Consider the following 18,007-nt stretch of genomic DNA (forward strand, 5'->3'; position numbering starts at 1 on the left):
CAACGATGTCTTTTAAAAAGCAACTAACTCTCCACACCCGCACACACACACGGTCACACACACACTAGCGCACTTGCTCACACAAACCACACAAACTTTGTGCCTGTGAAGCTGCCCAGGTGGTGTTTAGAGAATTTTGGTAAAGAAAGAAGTAAGAAGTATCTGAGGCAGATTCTAGATGGCGAGATACGAGAAGGGCGAAACAGGTTTTATTTTCTTTCTGTTTTAGAATTTTTTTTCTCTTCTTTTTCTGTAGCCGCAGCTAGTTTGATAGTTGTTTTCTGACAAGAGGGAAGAAAAGGCTGCAGCACTAAAGGAAGAAACAAAGTGTTAAAAGGATTCTCAAATGTAGTATTGTGGCAGGTCGGGGTAAGTTACGTTTTCTTCTGTTTTCTCTTTGGTTTTGGAACTCAGTGAAAATGCACTTTGGGAAGAGTTTTCCTGTTGTTTTTAGAGACGGGAAAGTGACTCCAAGCTACCTCCCGGAGCGACTGCCTTCTGCGACTTTGGCTTGGCGAGCGTTGTACGGGGAGGTGTTTTCTCCTCGAACCCCGACAGTACCGTGCCCGAGGCCCGCAAGCCGTGAGTGGCCGCGGTTGGCACAGCCGCGCCCGGGCCACAGAGGCAACAAGTCGTGGACTCTCTCGCCCCAGGCGAGCGCTGAGCGGCGCCGCGCCGCAGCTGAGCCCGTGGCTCGCTGGACTCTCAGGAATGAATTTTGCACGTGTAAACGGCTTGGTTGTGGACGCGCACAGCTGCGACTCACAGGTTTAACAGGGGAAAAAACTCTTCCCTCGAATGGACGATTTGGAAAAACTCAGCCATTGGTTCTCGCCAGATGATTATTGATGCAAAGCAAACCCTATGGGTTGGAGCTTGCGCGCGTTTGTTTAACCCCCCAAAAATTCAGCTTCCGTGTTGCTCAAGTTGACATCCACTCGAAATCGTTTGTGTTGTTTTTTTTTTTTCCCCCGAGGGCTGAGAAAATAACCAGGCGTGATCTGTGGGAGATAGTGTAGACACGTTAGGGCGGGAGACGTATTTTACCGGAAAGCGGTGTCTTGTGTTCGCAGAGAGCAGGGAAAGTGGCCCCAGAGGAACTCAAACTGCGGCTCCCAGTGAGCGCAAACACGCATTTGCAAAGACGTGCGCTATAAATGCGCTGTAGTATGCACTTTCCTGTCACTAACCTGCGACTTTAGGACTCGGTTCTTACGTTTGAGTAATATTTTTTGGTCTGCTGTTTATTGGGCGAGTGGTCTTACATTTAATTACTTAAAACAACGACCTGCAAAAGTCTGCTGCAAGCCAAGTTTTATAGTTATGATTATTAGCTCTCCTCTACCTAGAAATGTGGAAATAACACGCCTAGCGCCAGACTGGGCAGAGATGATCCAGTTGCGGCAAACACGTCTTTGCCAGTGGAAGAAGCCGCGAGAAATTGACTAGGGAATCGGTCCGAGGCGATTTTGCTCTGGAGCAGGAGCGACTCCAGCGCCTGGGTCTGGCGGGGCGAGCATATAAAATGCAACTTTTGCCCCATTGGTTCGCTAGGTGAATTAGCACATACTGGGACTGAACAGTCCTTGACCTTTGCCTTTATGTTTGCGCAAATGTTTGCCTAAAACACAATCGGCCTTGACAAGGGAGCATGCTACCGTGTGACACTGCCTATTCACCAGATAGATGTTCCCTGCCACACACGACCCGGAGCAGCCTTTTAAATAGCTTAGGTATTTGTACAAACCGTATAAATTAATGTCGGATGATTGCTAGTTGCTGGTTAAATAGGAGACCATTTAGATGTGAGATACACATCTCTCTCTGGCCTTTTTTTCTTCCTAAAAAGTGGGTAAGATGATGAAAAACAAAACTGATAGTGAAAGAAAGTTTACGTTTGTGGGAGTCAGCAGTTTCTTGTTTCATCAGTTGGGCGCATGAGTGTGGTTCCCTTGTAGATGACTTTTGCACGAAGATGGGGGTGGGTGAAGGTAAAGGAAGGGTGGAGCAAAGTGTGAGAGACTAATGCTTATCATAATTGGCAACGGAAAGGTTTGGGATGCGAGGCTGAAACTCCCAGAGGACTGACTGCTTCTGGGGGCCAGTCAGCAGGTTCTCAGTGCCCTGGAAACCTCTTGGGACTTTTGGGATGCTTTGCTGATTCCCTAGCTTGATGGTTCTGAATAGTTTCCTTCAAAAAATCCAAATACTTATGGAAGAGGAGGAAAACACATAGAAGTCTAAACTTGTTTCATACCCTCTTTTTAAAACCGCACACTGCAGACATGAAATGATTTGAAGGAATGAGTTGCCTTTCCCTGAACTTTGACATAGAAAAAAAAAAAAAAGAACTTTCCTTTGCTGTGTTTCCTAGCTGGGTTCAGAATTTTCCACATTCCTCTCATTACTGGCAAAATGACAAAACCTCACCAATTTCCAGGGTTCAATTTCCAGGGCATATAGGACTGCGGAGACCGGAACAAAAACGAAGAAAAACAAGGGCCTTTCAGTATTTCCTTAGAGAGTGTCTTTTGGGAGAGAGGAGTGTTTACCTCCTTCATCTCAAGGGGACACAGCTGACCAGGGCAGCACCAACTCCTGCCCCAGCCTGGGAATGCAGACTTGAACGCGTGAGAGCCAGCAAGGTCTTTCGCGGGTTTCTTTTAACAGACATCAGGTAGTGAAGAGGGTGGGTCACCAGTTCTCCATTGGAAGCCCTGGCTTTTACTTTCTGGGCAGCATTTACCTTCTTTTTCTTGGGTGATGTGTTCAGATTAGGAATGTTTGTTTAAGAAAAGCAAGGTTTTCTATCAAATTTAGGTGCAGCACAAATGTAGCAGAAAGGTAAAAACAACAATAGTAAAATGCAAAAACAACAAAACCCAACATTTAAGAACAGGTATCAGGAGACAATGGTAAACCTAAGTGATAGAGAAGAAAATTAAGGAGCCCACTTCCATTTCCCAATAATCCTCCACAACAATTTCTTAGCCAATGGATCAGAGTTGTTAGTTCACCCTTATTGTTTAATTAAAATGCAGCAGGTCCGAACCACTTAAAAACTGTTTTTTTGTGTGTGTGTATGGTGGAAGACAGCATGGGTAGTAGCTTGTGTGTTTTGGCTTTAAATGTAGAAATGCAAGCAACTAAATATGCATAGAAATTGGATTTGAGTTATCAGGAAGGTTATTTGTCCATTTTATTAAGTGTATAATCATATTAACTGCTTTTAAAAATTGTTTTAAAGGAAAATGTGGGTCTCTCTTTCTCTCTCTCCCACTCCCCATTTCCACCATTCCTTCCTGATCTTTTAGAGAATTTAGAAATCAAAGATACAGGAAAGATTCTTCAAGGCTCTACTCTGATATATTCTAAAGCGATACGGAGAAAATAAGGCAGCAATGTGTTTCAAGCCCTTTCTTGTAGCTGTGCTTGTGATGGATAAAATTTGTTCAGGGTTATGGGTGAACCAGGACCTGGAATCCACAGTTCATGGCAATCAACACAAGTAACTTAAGTTTAAATCTAATTGTTCTAAAAATCAGCCTATGAATTCAAGAAATTTCCAGATTTTCTTAGTTTGAAATAATTTTAATAAACCATATCAAGTTAGAAAAACATCTCCAAATTATATAAAATGAATTTCATGTACAGCCTAGCCATCAACAGTTCAAATACTTAGTTAATTCATTTATTTATTCAATCAGTCACTCAAATTGAAGGTGAGAGATGATCAGTTCCATGAATTGCTGACAGACTTCTGGAATTTGTACATATTTCTAGCCAAAGCTAAAATACCATTATTCATTTAGTAATTTATTGATACAAATGAATACACAGAACAATTACGAGAACTGTTTTTATTCAAATAAATAATCCAACTTTAATGGGGAAGAAACTAGGAAACTGTTTTAATCATTTTTTGGAAATAAGTGAACATTGACAGTAATGTATTTTCCTCAGAAGAAAAAAGAAGAAAGGGCAAAAGCACAAATTTATAGACATATTTGGAAAATTAAGGTAACTGATATAGAAGTTGACTCTGCTGAAAATTCATTTGCATATAAAACTAATGTTCCTAAAAGGTAAAGTGATTGTATTTACAAGACACAGAAACTACAAAATCTGTTAGATGATGCTATACAGTATGTTAGCCTCTTTAATAATAATTTTCTTACTATCTTGATTATAAAATATTCCTGTATAATCTGTAAAGTTTTTATATTTTACTCCATGGTAAAATTGAAGTGAAGACATAGAGTTAGATTTCAGGACTTGGAGTAATGGGACAGGGCAGCCTAGACCTCACTCCCATTCTATTTTCTCAAAAGTAGTTTCCCTCTAATTTCTGTAGACACAGATTATAGTGTTCTAATAATCCTCAACACCTGTATACTAGTGAATTCTACACGAAAACCTTGAAATGGTTTGGAGGCATGTGAATTTAACTATCAGTTACTGAATTTGAGTTGGACTAGCCCAGATATGCCACTGAGAAGTGCTGTGTTTATGCACATGAATAGCTAGCACGTATAGAATTGGGGGTCTGAGAACAGCCATCCACTGATGGATGATGACAGTTGGTTTTCTAGGTGCTGAGACAGAGAGCTCATCTCACCTCTGTTTTCATTCACAATCTCTGACCAAATAAGCTGTGCTCTGATTTCCAATGCCTATTGCATCCACTATCAGGCCCTAATTACCTGCTCCTGGCAAACAGAATGCAGAGGCTGGGGCAATACTGTCCAGGGATTAGATTCTAGAGGGCATTTGGATTGGATTCCTGGCCAAGCATCATCCAGGAAGTGAAATTTATTATTTCCGTGCGTAGAAACTGTTCCTACTGACAGTCTTGGAATATCTCAGACTTTGTGATGTATGGGCCCCAATCTTAATCCCTTTTTGTGAAAAATTATTAATCCAGAGTTAAGGAAGGGGGAGGGAACAGTGCAGGGCCAAGGGCTCTTGAGAGGTGTAAGAACCACAACTCTACCTGACATTTCAGGAGCCCCTTAATTTGCCAACAGGGCATAGCCAGGTGCCTGCACTAATCAGTCACTCTGCGAAGTTGATCCCCACAGGGAGTGAGAGCTTGGCAGGTACCTCGAGGAGGGCTGGGGGCTCAGTCTGGTTTATCTGAAAGCAGGCTGGTGGGGAGCAAGGAGCTTTAAGTAGGGTTTTCTAGGCTCCTGCTCTTCTGCTCAAACACAGCAGATCCCTGTTTGCTTTGCCTTTACCGCCTCTCTGCAACAGTGTGAGAGAACCTCTGAGCTCGCTCTCTCCCCTCCCGTCACCTTCTCCCACTCCCTAGTACAGCTTCACATCCCCTCATCTTCTCCATTCCTCTCAGTCCTTCACAACACCTGCCTCTCTCTCTCCTGCTGCTCATCCTCCACTCCTACAGAACCCCACGGATTCCTCTTCACTTCCCTCACTCCTCTCATCCCCTTTTCCACCCCCTACTTCTTCAGCCTCCCACCCTTTCACATTCCCATGCACCACAGACTTCCTCGCCTTCTCACACCCTCACACCCATCCTGCCTCCCCCTGCCTTCATACTTCTCACGGAACTCCTGGTATTCCTTTGCCCCAGCATTCACATACACTAGATTTACATTCTCCCTCAGGGCCCCCAGTCCCAGACTCCTGTTCTCACTGAGACACATATGCCATGCCCTATCTGCCTTCCTCTGGATGGTTCTGGAGCTCCTCTCCCTGTTTTGGACAACCTAGTCCTCAAATGCCTTTCCCTCTGACTCTTCTTCCTTCCCTGTATATCCGAGCATTAGCATCGCCTCCTTCCCCAATTCTGGACTTCTCTTTGGAGAAGAGAACATGGCTACCTCCCCTCCACTTTTTTTTTTTTTCACCCACAGGGGTTCATAAGCTGGTACTCTTACTTGGCTGCTATGATCCCAGCCCGCAGTTGCAGAGAGCTTCTCCTTATCTCTTCTTCCAGATTTGTCTCCAGGCTTCAGGAACACAAACTCCTGAGTCTAAAATTTCCACCAGCAGGGTGAGTTGGGGATCCTTCAATCTACTGATTCTTTTACTTAATAAGTTTCAACATCACCAAAAGTCTGTTAAAAGCAAGCAAAACAAATCGAACATAACCAGAGATGGCTGGGTCCCATCCCCAGAGTTTCTGAGATTTTGTATTTCTAATAAGTTCCCAGGTGATGCTGAAGCTGCTGCTCTGGGACCACATGCTGAGGCCATCCAAGCAATGCCAACAGAGGAACCATCCAACGGTGCAATTTAGACACATAACAAGCCCCAAAGAACTCCAGAAATTTGAGAGAATCACGCTAGCTTAGTGCCTTGAACACTGCCTAGAACAGTACCTTGAAAACTGCCCAAACAAGCAGACGCTTTGAAAGTATGGAAGGTTTAATTACTCAGATAGAAACTGACCAAATCATTTCTGAGTTTAAGGCTTCTCCTTAACCTCAGAGAGAAAAGGAGGAGGAAAGAAAGCTTTTCCTAAGTCTGTGCTCACTATTTTTAATGGTGTTAGGAATTATGAGAGGCAGCTGGACTTTGGGTCACCAAAATTGCTGGTCACTCTGGATAGGTTTAGTGTTCATGAGTATTAGGGTGTGTGTGTGTGTGTGTGTGTGTGTGTATGAAAGAGAGAGAGGGGAGAGAGAGAGAGAGAGAGAGAGAGAGAGAGAGAGAGAGAGAGAGTTTGCTGTCTACTCTGCCTGCTCTGTTTTGGCTTTATTCTAAATGGACAGGAGAAATCAGGCCCCACAAATCTACCTTTTCTAGCCTAGGTAGTGGTTACTATGGTTGCTTCCTGCCCCTTTCCATGTGGAAGCCTCACATATCTCTTCCTTCAGATAACCCCGAGGGCTAAAATGTGGCCCAGAAACTTTTGACTAGTTCACATTTTCCATTTTCAGTTGTCTAGTGAATAAAACTGCAAGAGTAAATGCATATAAACAGACAAACATAGGAATGAAAGTGTCAGGTTCCTCAGATTGAACTTTCCCAGTGTGCATGTGTGGTGCCTAGGGCACTCATATCCAGAGAGAGAACACATACTAAAAGCAGTCCTTTTGCTAGACAAAGTCAATTTTTAAATGAGTTTACTTGAAAGTATACATCCCAAATCCTGACCACTTAAGCCAACACATAAACACTTTTGTATCCCAAATGATTGTGTCAACAACTTTCAATGTCATTTTTGGTAGGTACCTGACTTTGGTGATTAGGAACAGGGATTAAGGTTCTGAGATCTTTTCAAGGGTTCGAATCACTTTTCCAAGTTCACAAATCCCTCTCAACAATTCCACATACTAGATTTTTCCTCTTCTCTCTTCATACCTCATGCAATTATGCTGTTGTAATATGTATTAGGAAAAGCACAACTGCATTAAAATATTTCTTACAATGCTATTATTAAAAACAGCCAGAATTTTCTAACACATAGCTTTTCTCCCTGGTTTGGAAAGAAATATTTATATTTCATCTTGCCATGTGTCTTTCTGCTATCATGTGCTGTAACCTTTGTTATCTTTACATTATAAAAGCAACCAAATTGTCCAAATTTTTAAGGTTTGTCAGGTTGATTTTGCTTTCCTTTCTTTTACTTTACAACCTCTTTCTATTATTTTCTATTTTAGATCAAATAGGAACTTTTGTTCAAGGCTATTTTAATATGGCAAATGGGGAGGCTACTAAATGAATTAGAAACTTAATGATGAATACAAATTGAGTAAATTTTTGAAACAAAAATCTATTTCTAACTAATCTGAACTTGAGGCAAATATGATACGAACCTGAGTTTTCCAAATAGAACATTGAATGGCACAAAATGGGTCTCTAAAAGAATTATCTTTATATTAGTGCCAGACATATCCTGTTCAGTGACTATTGCTGTTGTATTTAAAAGGACATTTTCTAAAGACATCTTCTGAGTCTCTAAAGGTTGAGGACCTTATACAATATTGTTGGTTTTGGGAAAATGTCTCAGATATATTTTGGGTAAGAATTGGTCTCACATGGAGTATATATTGTGGTAAATGACATCTGACCATAATGAAAATACTAATGTTACTGTCACATTGGAAAAAGGTAGTTGAATTTATTAGCTGTTTACTTAGGCATTTTCCCCAACCTTGTAACATCCTTTAATGCAAAGTGTGGCTGTTCCTTCTGGCTTGATTGATAGGTATGAACCACTGCCTCCAGGCTGGGTAAACCCCCGCTCTTGCCCCCTAGCGGAGGGTTTGGCAGCGCAGCTGAAGCAGCAACCACCAGCGATCACCTGCTGTGTGCCAAGTACTGTGGTGGTGAGTGAGGCCTCGCCAGAACGGGGTAGGATCCAGTGTCACCCTTGGACTCTGTAAAACGACTTAAGCCTGAGCAGGCATTCTAGCTCTGGATCCGTGTGGTTCCTCACCTGCAGGCTTCATCAGAACCCTACCTCGTGCAACTTGCACTTGGAGCTTGACTGGAGGCAACTCTGACCACCAGAAACTCCAAACTGCTCGGTTTGGGAGGGAGACGCTTGCTGCCCCTTGGCAGGCCTGGTTATAATTTGCGTCTTCTTGTATAGAGCTGTCCAATTTGACCTGTAGCTACAACCAATCCTGGATCAGCATTGTCAGACCTCGGTTCTCCAGCACTCTGTTTGAAGAGCCCCATTTTGTGCAGTGGCAGTCACAACAAAACCCAACTTTCCTCTGTGACTTTGTTCTTTTGATTTTTAATAGATCAAAGACGAGGCGGGAGGAAGGAAAAGCAAGGGAGGGGGGAAAGAGAGGAGGGGTAAGGATTGTTGTCGTGTCAAGATGCATCGCCCATTTGAGGCCACTAGCCCTATTAGAAGGGAAAAGTGCACGGAAAAGGGCGAGAAACCTGCACTTGGCGGGGTATTGTTTGGGGGATTCGAGCTGCGGCCACCGCCGCCGCCATACAGTAACGTCGCCATGGCAACGCAACCTGCTGCTGCCGCCGCCAAAGTTGAAGGCGCTTGAAAGGGCTTGAAGAGACCAGAATCAGCAAACCCTATTTCTGTTCCCCGAGAACAACGGGGAGAAAATGAGACTGGAAAAGAAAGGAGGAAAAGAGGGTGGTGGCGGTGGGGAGACAGAGAGAGGGAGAGAGGGAGAGAGGGAGAGAGAAGGAGAGAGGGAGAGGGAGAGAGAGGGAGAGAGGGAGAGAGAGAATATTTGAATGAATGAGAGGGAGGAAGAGAAGAGAGAATATGAGTGAGAAGGAGGGGTAAGGCTGAGAGAAACCCCACCCCAAGCCTATGAATGCTGGCATTGTCCCTTCTTTTCTGAATCTGATTTACCATATCATAACCCCCAGGAAGAAGAAAACATCAATATCCCGAGGGAATGGAGATGTTTCTATGGAAAACCTAGGAATTTTAGTCCATAACAGATCTGGTGTAAAAAAATCAAAGAGATCAAAGGCAGCGCTCCCTGGAGTATAGATGCGTCTCTGAATTAAAGATGGACGATGCAGACTACAAAGTACTTTTTTCTTCTTTATTCAGTCTTCTGTTTCCATTTCAAGGGAGGCGCTGGCCTCGTCATATCTGAACTACACCACCATTTCGAACAATGTCGTGAAGGGGATAAAAGAGGGGCTGGGGGCGCCCAGAGCTCGGCTTCCTCTGCCCCAGTCAGGTTTCCCAACCATCTTCTCCAGCGTTCTCAGTGATGGCGTGGCCCGGCCCTACTTATAAGAAGGAGTTCCCGGGAAGCCCCACCCCTCACCTCAAGTCTGTAGGGACACTTAGGAAAAGGGAGATCCACGGAAATCTGGGGAGAAGCAGTGGTCTTAGGCTGTCTTTTCGCCAGACCAAATTAAGCTTGGGACAATATTAAAGACTGCCCAGCAGTGCTCCGGGCCCAGGAGTGGACTGGCAAGGCTGGGGGCACCCTTGGTGGTAGTGGTGGGAACCTGGGGACAGTCCCAAGAGTGGTCTTCGCAGATGTGGGCTCCTGGAAGTTCTTCCAAGAGAGAGGCCCCAAAAGGGGGACACATTCCTGGAGAGCGGGGAAGCATCTCCTTGCACGTCTAAGAAACAAACTCTGGTTTCTAGGTACTCTGGAAAGAAAGACTCACTTCCACATCCAGGGCAAAGTTTTTTTTTTTTTTTAATATTTTTATTTTAATCTCACCACTTCTGGCTGGTAATATGGCGATCTAGTAACTGTTACTCTTTTATTTATTTATTTTTAAAGTCAAATTGAGAAGCTAGGGATCAGGATTCTCAAGTCAGTGAAGAGGCAAGGAAAGTAGCCGTCTGGCAGCAGCCTCTCAGCGAGCGTGTACTCCACGTGGCCAGACAATTCCGTGGCCTCGCCAAGTGTTTGCGTGCCAGCGTGGGCGTCGGCCGCCCCCGCAGGCTCGCGCGGCTGCTTTGGGGCTGCTTCCAGACCTTGCTTGTGGCCGGGAAATTAAAACAATAAATTTTCACAAGGAGGAGACTGTCCGCTTCCTGCGGAAAGACGAGAAGATCCTCCAGGCTGGCCCGGACCTGCGTGCGTGCGGAGAGCCGGCGCTCTAGAGGGCACGGGCCTTTGCCCTGCTCGTTGCCCCTTCCATTTTCCCAAAGCCAACGTCAGCGGATGAATATTCGAGAAGTCAATTAAGTTGTTTGCAAACACGCGCGGGCCTGCACGGCCGACGGAAGGGAGAAAGCCGGTTCCCAGGGTGGAATCAGCGTCTGCAGCGGCCGCGAGCCGCCCCGGGGTCAGGCCCGACACTAAGTAAACAGCGCCGCAGCCGAGGGGCTCCTTTGTAGCGGCCGCAGCTGTCCGGCCGCCCTTTGTCCGGCCTGGGCTGAGGACCCGGGCGCTGCCCCGGCGCCAACTCTGTGCACAAAAAAATACCGGGGCCGGCTGCACGCATGGCCGCCCCCAGACCGCCAGGCCTTCTTTTTCTGCCTCCTCTTCATCAGCCCGAACTCTCCAGACACTTTTTTTTTTGGTTGAAGCAACAAAGCGCGGTGTAAAAAAATGTCAGAACCCGGGGTGGGGGGGGAAGGGAGGGGCGACGGGAGAAAGACCCCCACCCACCCCTCTTGCCAGTAATGGGGGTGGGGAGAACAGCGGCACAGGATAAAATAATAGGAGGCTGCAAATCGAAATAAAACCCAAAGCAGGAATGATCTCGTTTAACAGAGGATGTTTTTTGTGCTCCTCAGCTGTCTGTCTTGGAAAAGTTGGCGAGTCTTGTTGGGTGACAGGCAGTGTTTTTCCTCAGCCGCAGGGTCGAGGGCGCACTCCCGCGCCCCTACAGAAGCTCCCCAAGGAATCAGCCTCCAGGGCGTTCCCCAGAGGCCCGCGTTTCTCTTACGGCTGAAACTTGAAATTCCACCTACGTCTCGCCAGCCCCCTTTCCCCTCTAGGTCTTCCCGCACCAGTGCGGAGCGCTCTGCTAGCACCGGGGCGGGGCAGCGGGGAAGGCGGGGCCCCGACTTTCAGACGGGTTTGGTCAGGCTCCGACTCTCTCTCTTTCTCCAAAAGCCCCAGTGACTTCCACCCACACGACCGAACTGGGACTAGGTGGGGTGAAATTCATAGAGTAGCTAGCAGGTGATGGGGTGCTGCGAAGGATGCCCAAAGGAGGCTTCGCACAGCTTCCAGATCCGTACACACTCTTCGGACCTGGATCTCCCACTTCGGGAGGGCTCTGCCTATCGCACTTCTTGGAAGTCTGGCCGGAACGCCAAGTCCCTGGAGGCTTGACCCAGGTGGCCGGGGCTGACCCTTCAGGTCCTAGCTAAGCCCAAGCCGACAGAGCGATTCACATACTTTCGGTCCCTTCAGCGCAGAGCTGTGCCCAAGTAATGGCACCTAACAGACCCATCGCTTACTCTTCTCCTTGCTCCGGAAGGAGTTGCTCTTCCCTTGGCGTTTGGCTCCAATTCCCTCATTCTCTCATGTCAGAATAAAATTCTTAAGTTTCATTTAGATCCAAAATGCTTTGCCAGACTTCGGAGAATAAAATCATTCGTCTGGTTTAGGTGATTTGTGATTGGCTTTATTCATCGACATTGGAAAGACGGCGGTAAAAATCATAACAAAATTTTGAAACGCTATCAGGGTATTGCTGCTAAAAAAAAAAAAAAAACTCAAACAAACAAAAAACCAAAATCCATAGATGCTAATTGCGACGGAAGGATTTCAGGGACCCAAGCTCCTACCACCTCTCCATCAATGATCAAGAAGTAGGATTTAAAGACAAAAAAATATTCGAGAGAATAGCAGAGGTTGAAGCAAGGGCCGGGGTTTTAAGTAGCACTAGGGGAGGAAGCTTTAAGGCCCCAGCGCATCAAAGCTTAATTGTCAAAGTTTAATTAACATGAAGATGGATGAATTTTAAGCATTCTGACAGAGGCTCTGATTGCATGCCTGCGTGTGTGTGTGAGTTGCACGAAGGATGGGGGAACCACAAACCAACTACCGACAGGGAAGTCAGTTTTCCTGCTTCCGGTACCAGAAAAGCTGTAGGAATTACAAGGAAACTCTTGAATGCTCGCGGGATGCTCGGGTTCTTGGCCGGCTGGGGAGGGGATGTGGCAAGCGCGCTTTTCTTGTCAGTCGGTGCAGACTCCCCGTGGGCAGGGTACAAGGGGAGCATGGTCAGGTGTGCAGAAGCTTTGCGCCAGCCCTCTTTCCAAAACATTTATCCGCGAATTTCAGAGCCCTTTGTTTTATGTTTTTAGTTTGGTGAGGCGTTTGCCGAGGACAAATCCGATGGCAAATCGTTCCTCGGGCGGTGGTCCAAATTCCTGGAAGAGCCTGCGCCCGGGGGCGCGCCTGGCAGAAAAGCTTGGGATTGGAAGCCGCGCAGGCAGCTCAGCCTCAATTTTCCAAACGTTTCCCTCATCCTCTTTGGGTTGGAAGCTGGCCTGCCCTGCCCGCGGCGCTCCCCTACGAGCTGGAAAGGATGTGGGGAAATATTGGGTAACTTTGCCACATCTCCAACAAATAAACAGGGTAATTAAAATGACGCAGATGCTGGTGTTGGACTTCGCAGTTTCTATGATCATTCAAGGCAGCGACTTAAAAGAAAAACTTAATTAAGTCTAATGATGGACCTTTTCTTTTCGTGAATGGATGGCGAGTTAAACCAATTAGACACATTCATCTGATTCTTTCCATCAAGTTTCTATAGACAACAGGATATGTTCTCAACGCAGCGCAAAAACTCACACAATCGTAATGGCTTAGAGTCTGGGCAGGTGGGGGAGGTGGCGCGTTCGGGTTAAGAAAAAGTGTTTCCTCCGTGGAGGCGGATGACTGGGGGAGGGGGCAGGCGTGTCCATTTTCGAATTTTCCTAGAGCAGCACGGGTCCGCTTCCCTTCCAAATTCTTTTCCACAAACTTCGCTAGAAGTCTACGAATCTTGTTAAGTCCCTCTGTGTGATCAGCATTTCTGTTTGGCAAAACAGAATTTTTGGCTCAGAAAAGCGTCTGGAAAAGCCTGAGATTAAGAACCCAGCTAATGGAAATCGAAGAATAGGAAAATAATATCAGTTCTTATGTACACCCCTCAGAATCTCCTGCGCAGGCCTGAAGTGTTTCCAACGGCCCAGATCCGGTGGGGGTCGGGAAAATGCGAGCTGCTGGGAAAGGTAAAGATACAGGAACCTCCGCCCTCAGGCACTAAGGGCGCCCGGCCACCTGGTCCCACGAGGGCCGGCTGCCCCGTGCCTGAAAGTCTACCCACACCACGTTGGAGCAGCGCACCCTCAGCCTGCCCTTGACAGCTGCAAAAGTTAAACTTCTGAGGAGTATTCCGATGGTCTAGGTCGTGGCAGCCCTCCCTTCAGATGGGAGTTTTATCTGTTGGTTCAGGGTTGGTGCGTCTACTGTTTGAATATGAACTTTTTTCCCCAACATCATAGAAGTTAAGGTTAGTGCTCAAGATTTCGGGGAAGATAGGATTCTATGTGCTGGCTTGCCACTTAAAACAGCCACAGATTTTTCAACAAGTGAAAGAGAATGGAATGTGGCTACCAGGCTGCTCCTAATATCTAATACACATCCCCTAATGTCTAACCACAGGTATACTATTAATGTAGATGTATGTTCACACAACACATGATTTTATTATCTAATACACATCAATGTGTTTGCTGCACAGTGACATATGTTTTCACTTGTACTATGAGTATGCAAAATGATACATGTACCTTTATTAGGTGGTACATGCTATGCATAAGAATATATATGCATACATATACATAAGAATATACATAAGAATATATATGCAAAATATATTGGGTGTGTATTATTTATTAGATAATACATACTAGCACATGTATTTGTATTTAGAGTGTGAATTTATAATTTTGGATGATGCTGAATGCAATCTTTTGTGCTCCATGCTTAGCTGACGGAGACAACAATGGGCACCTTTGTCTTGGTAACACCATTTCTAATCACTTCTCTTGATCATTTCTGTACCAGCTTACTACTGCTACATAAATAAGAAAATCACAAAAAAGATAAACAAACAAAACACTCCTAGCTTCCCCTCTATGGGGGGGTGGACCTCAAAGCTGGTTTCTGTTCTGAGCTTGAATGGGCATCCAAGCTCAGCAAGGCAACTTTCCAGGGCCAAACTCCAAGCTGTTGGAGATTCTGAGACGCTAGGCAATAAGACCTGATCAGAAAGACTGATTCAGACCTACTCCTGGCCACCAGAATATATAATAGCTAAATAGGGGGAATAAAATTTAGGCTGAGGGAGGGCATTTAGACTAACAGGTATGTGAGTGTAGTCCTGAATGATTTTTTTTCTCCCCTTGAATGAGAATCTATGACAGCAGATTGGGGATGAGGAATGAGTAGTAGAGAAGAAAGTTGGAAAGGTTTCCACTTGTAAGAGAACAAACTTTTTGAATTCTCCATGCAGATGGTGCAAATCTGCCTGTAATTATTTTTTAGCTCATCTGGGAGCTGCTCTCCAAGCGAAGCCCAAAGTAAATAAACAGACTCCTCCTCTCTTAAAGTCCTGCCTTTAAAGGGAACACCGTCGGCTTAATTACGCTTGAATTATGCAAGAAGCTCCACGGAAGATGGAACTTTAGACAAATAATTGGGCCATTGTGCGCGACCGGCCGGCCCCGCGCTGCCTCCCTCCCCTTTCCATCACTACGTACTCCGAAGGCGGCGGGCTCTCAGACACCTGAAAACCGCCGCCGGGGGCCCGTGCCGGAGACTCCTGCCTCATTAACCTACTCTTCCACCCGGTGGATGTCAGGAGTTTCCAAAAGGGCTGGGGAAGAAAGGACGGACATTCAAGGTTCCCCCTTTCCATCCCCTCCCACCACTACCCCGCCCATCGAAGCATAATTCGTTTGCCAAGTTTTGTAGTTGTCATTCCTTGAAAGCGCTTGCACTTCAGGCAAAAACTTGAGCTGTCCAGGGAATTGCTTGGCAAAGCTTCTGGGGCCATCAGCGGAGCCTCGAGGACCCGGGAGGCTTTGGAAAATGAGTGCCATGTGTGTATTTCAATAGTGATACAGTAAATCATCACGATCAAACAGGTTTTCAAAGTTTGAGAATAACTGGGAAAATGTGAACACCCTCATAATCCCTAGTTAGATAATTAGATTAATTTTCCGAACGAGAATACAATTAAATTTATCTCGGATGTCATTTCCTAAGTAGCAAAAAATGAGGAATTTTAACCACACATAATGCAATTATATATGATGTTCCACTCACAGATGGATTCCTCTTTGAAAACCAAATAATTTATTTCCATTTACTTAATTTGGCAGGGCTAAATTTTTCAGGATTAATAGTCAAATATTTAGATCGTGTTCTCTGGGGAAAAATGTATTTTCTGCCAGTCCTCAAGAATTCATTTGGAAGCTCTGTAATAAAATAATGAAATAACATGCTATTGTCTCATTAAATCTCTTCTTGAATATCTTCTCACTTTGGCAAAATTCACAATATACTGTTACCTATGTGAAGGTAATTTTAGAAAGGACTTTATGGCTTTCTAATCTGTAGAAGTGAAGGGTTGAATGAACTTATCATTAGAACAAAAAACTGAGTCTTGGAAGATTGTTAGAAAATACATTCTTTAAAATATATAGACACATTACTATACAGTTAGTTGGTCCCCTCCAGCTTAAAAAAAAACCTCACCGGACACTAGCTAAAGGTGAACACAAACATTTATCCAGAGGACTTTTGTATATTTATTTATTCATGGAGCCCAAGACAATCAGTGCCTTTTTTTTTTCTTAAACATATACAGAAATGGGGTAAAGGGATGGCAGAAGTAGAGTGCTTCTGAAGTGAGCCCCTGAGAAATAAGTTCCTGAGTGGTGGTTTCTTCAGGAAAGGTGGTTATTATCACATCAAAGTTTTAGTGAAAATACTCAAAATGTCTTGAATACTGGGTTATGAATCCCAAAATGAATAATACCCTACATTTTTCCATGAACATTTTCCTAACCACATGCATATAGATAATTACCCGAGTACACACAGAATGACAAACTAAAAACCTGATGTCCACAAAGATGCTATAAATACAAACATCATAGCAGATTGGAAGGTGAGTAGAGTCAAAGCAGATACAGAGAATTGGAGAGAATGAGAGCCTTACCAGTTGTGTTTGTGATTTTATAAAGTACTCATTTAGCAAAACTCATGTGGCAGGTATAGGCATCCTTGGATAACCACTACCTATAGGTAGGTCTTATAATTTGTGCTTCCTGTAGACAGAATTAACATGGGTAAAATTATTCTAATCTCAGATTTAATAAGCCTGTAGGATTTAGAAGGCCTAAAGGGAGCAGTTCATCTATTTTGAACCTATAAAGTAAAATAATTGTGTTGATTGCCTACCACCCCCCTCCAAACTTCTTTCTATTTTCCTATTTACCTCAATTGGGTCCACATTTTTGAGAAATTTGAAAATCTTTATAAACTCTGAAGCTTTTGTACCCTACATTTGATCATCCTTTTAAAAATTAAGATGTATTTGTCTCAGATAAATGCCTTCATTCTTGGAATTCTATATTTTAAGTGTTTTTCTACTGCCATCAGTTAAATACCTCTGAATGACTCCCTTCCCCCATTATTCTTTAATATAAGGCCAATTTGCAGTTATTGTTACTTACCTTTGTAGCACGGTTCTCTGACTAAAAGTTATTTTATTCCTAGTTTAGTTGGGAATGCAGTTTCCTGAACACAAAAATATCTAAAGCCCCTGGAAATTCACGAATTGCTCGCCCATTGTTTCAGTCAGAGAAGTGAAATATATCATTACCTATTATCATATTCTCTATATTATTATTGCTATATAATGAAATTAACAGAACCATTATTTAGTTATTAATGCAGATGGCTTTTTTAAAAGATTTATTTTATGTATTTGAAAGACAATTACAGAGAGAGAGAGAGAGAAAGATAGACATAGAGAGAGACATAGAATCTTCCATCTCCTGGTCCACTCCTCAAATGGCTACAGTGACCAGGGCTAGGCTAGGCTGAAGCCAGGGGCCAGGAGCATTTTTGGGTGCAGGGGCCCAAAACCTGGACCATCTTCCAATGCCGCATTCTCAGGCACATTAGCAGAGAGCTGGATTAGAAATGGAACAGCCAGGACTCAAACTGGTGTCCATAAGGGATGCTGGCACTGCAGACTGTAGCTTTACCCTCTATGCCACAGCACTGGCCCCAGATGACGTTCTAACAAAATAAAACCATAAGAACTATTTTCTAACTTCTTAGTGGTTTAGTATGCATTCAGATTTTTTTGTATCAGATATCTTCACTCTTCTGAAAGTTTCAAGAAAAAATCATAGTATAGCCATTGAAATGGTGATAGGAAAAATAAAGTTCATTAAATATGGATGAGTTTTGATCTTTGCTTAGTCAGATTGCAAAAATGCACACAATTATTCAGTTGGTAGACTGAGAGAATAATTCAGGCAAGTTTTAATGCCTGGTATGCTTGGGAATGAGGATAGGAAGTTAATTTTAACTTCTTTCCCAAAGGAAAA

The 18,007-nt window shown here is 44.4% G+C and overlaps 1 long non-coding RNA gene across 1 annotated transcript in view; it reads left to right on the forward strand.

The window, feature by feature from the left end:
• The first annotated feature begins 230 nt into the window (after nt 1-230).
• Nucleotides 231-18,007, forward strand: part of LOC127482870 (uncharacterized) — a 264,349-nt gene continuing 246,572 nt past the window's right edge. The window contains exon 1 of the long non-coding RNA XR_011388174.1: nt 231-369. This is a non-coding gene — a long non-coding RNA (uncharacterized lncRNA). The remainder of the gene's footprint in view (nt 370-18,007) is intronic.

This window comes from Oryctolagus cuniculus, chromosome 4 (assembly GCF_964237555.1).
Source record: "Oryctolagus cuniculus chromosome 4, mOryCun1.1, whole genome shotgun sequence".
In the NCBI taxonomy this organism is placed as follows: domain Eukaryota; kingdom Metazoa; phylum Chordata; class Mammalia; order Lagomorpha; family Leporidae; genus Oryctolagus; species Oryctolagus cuniculus.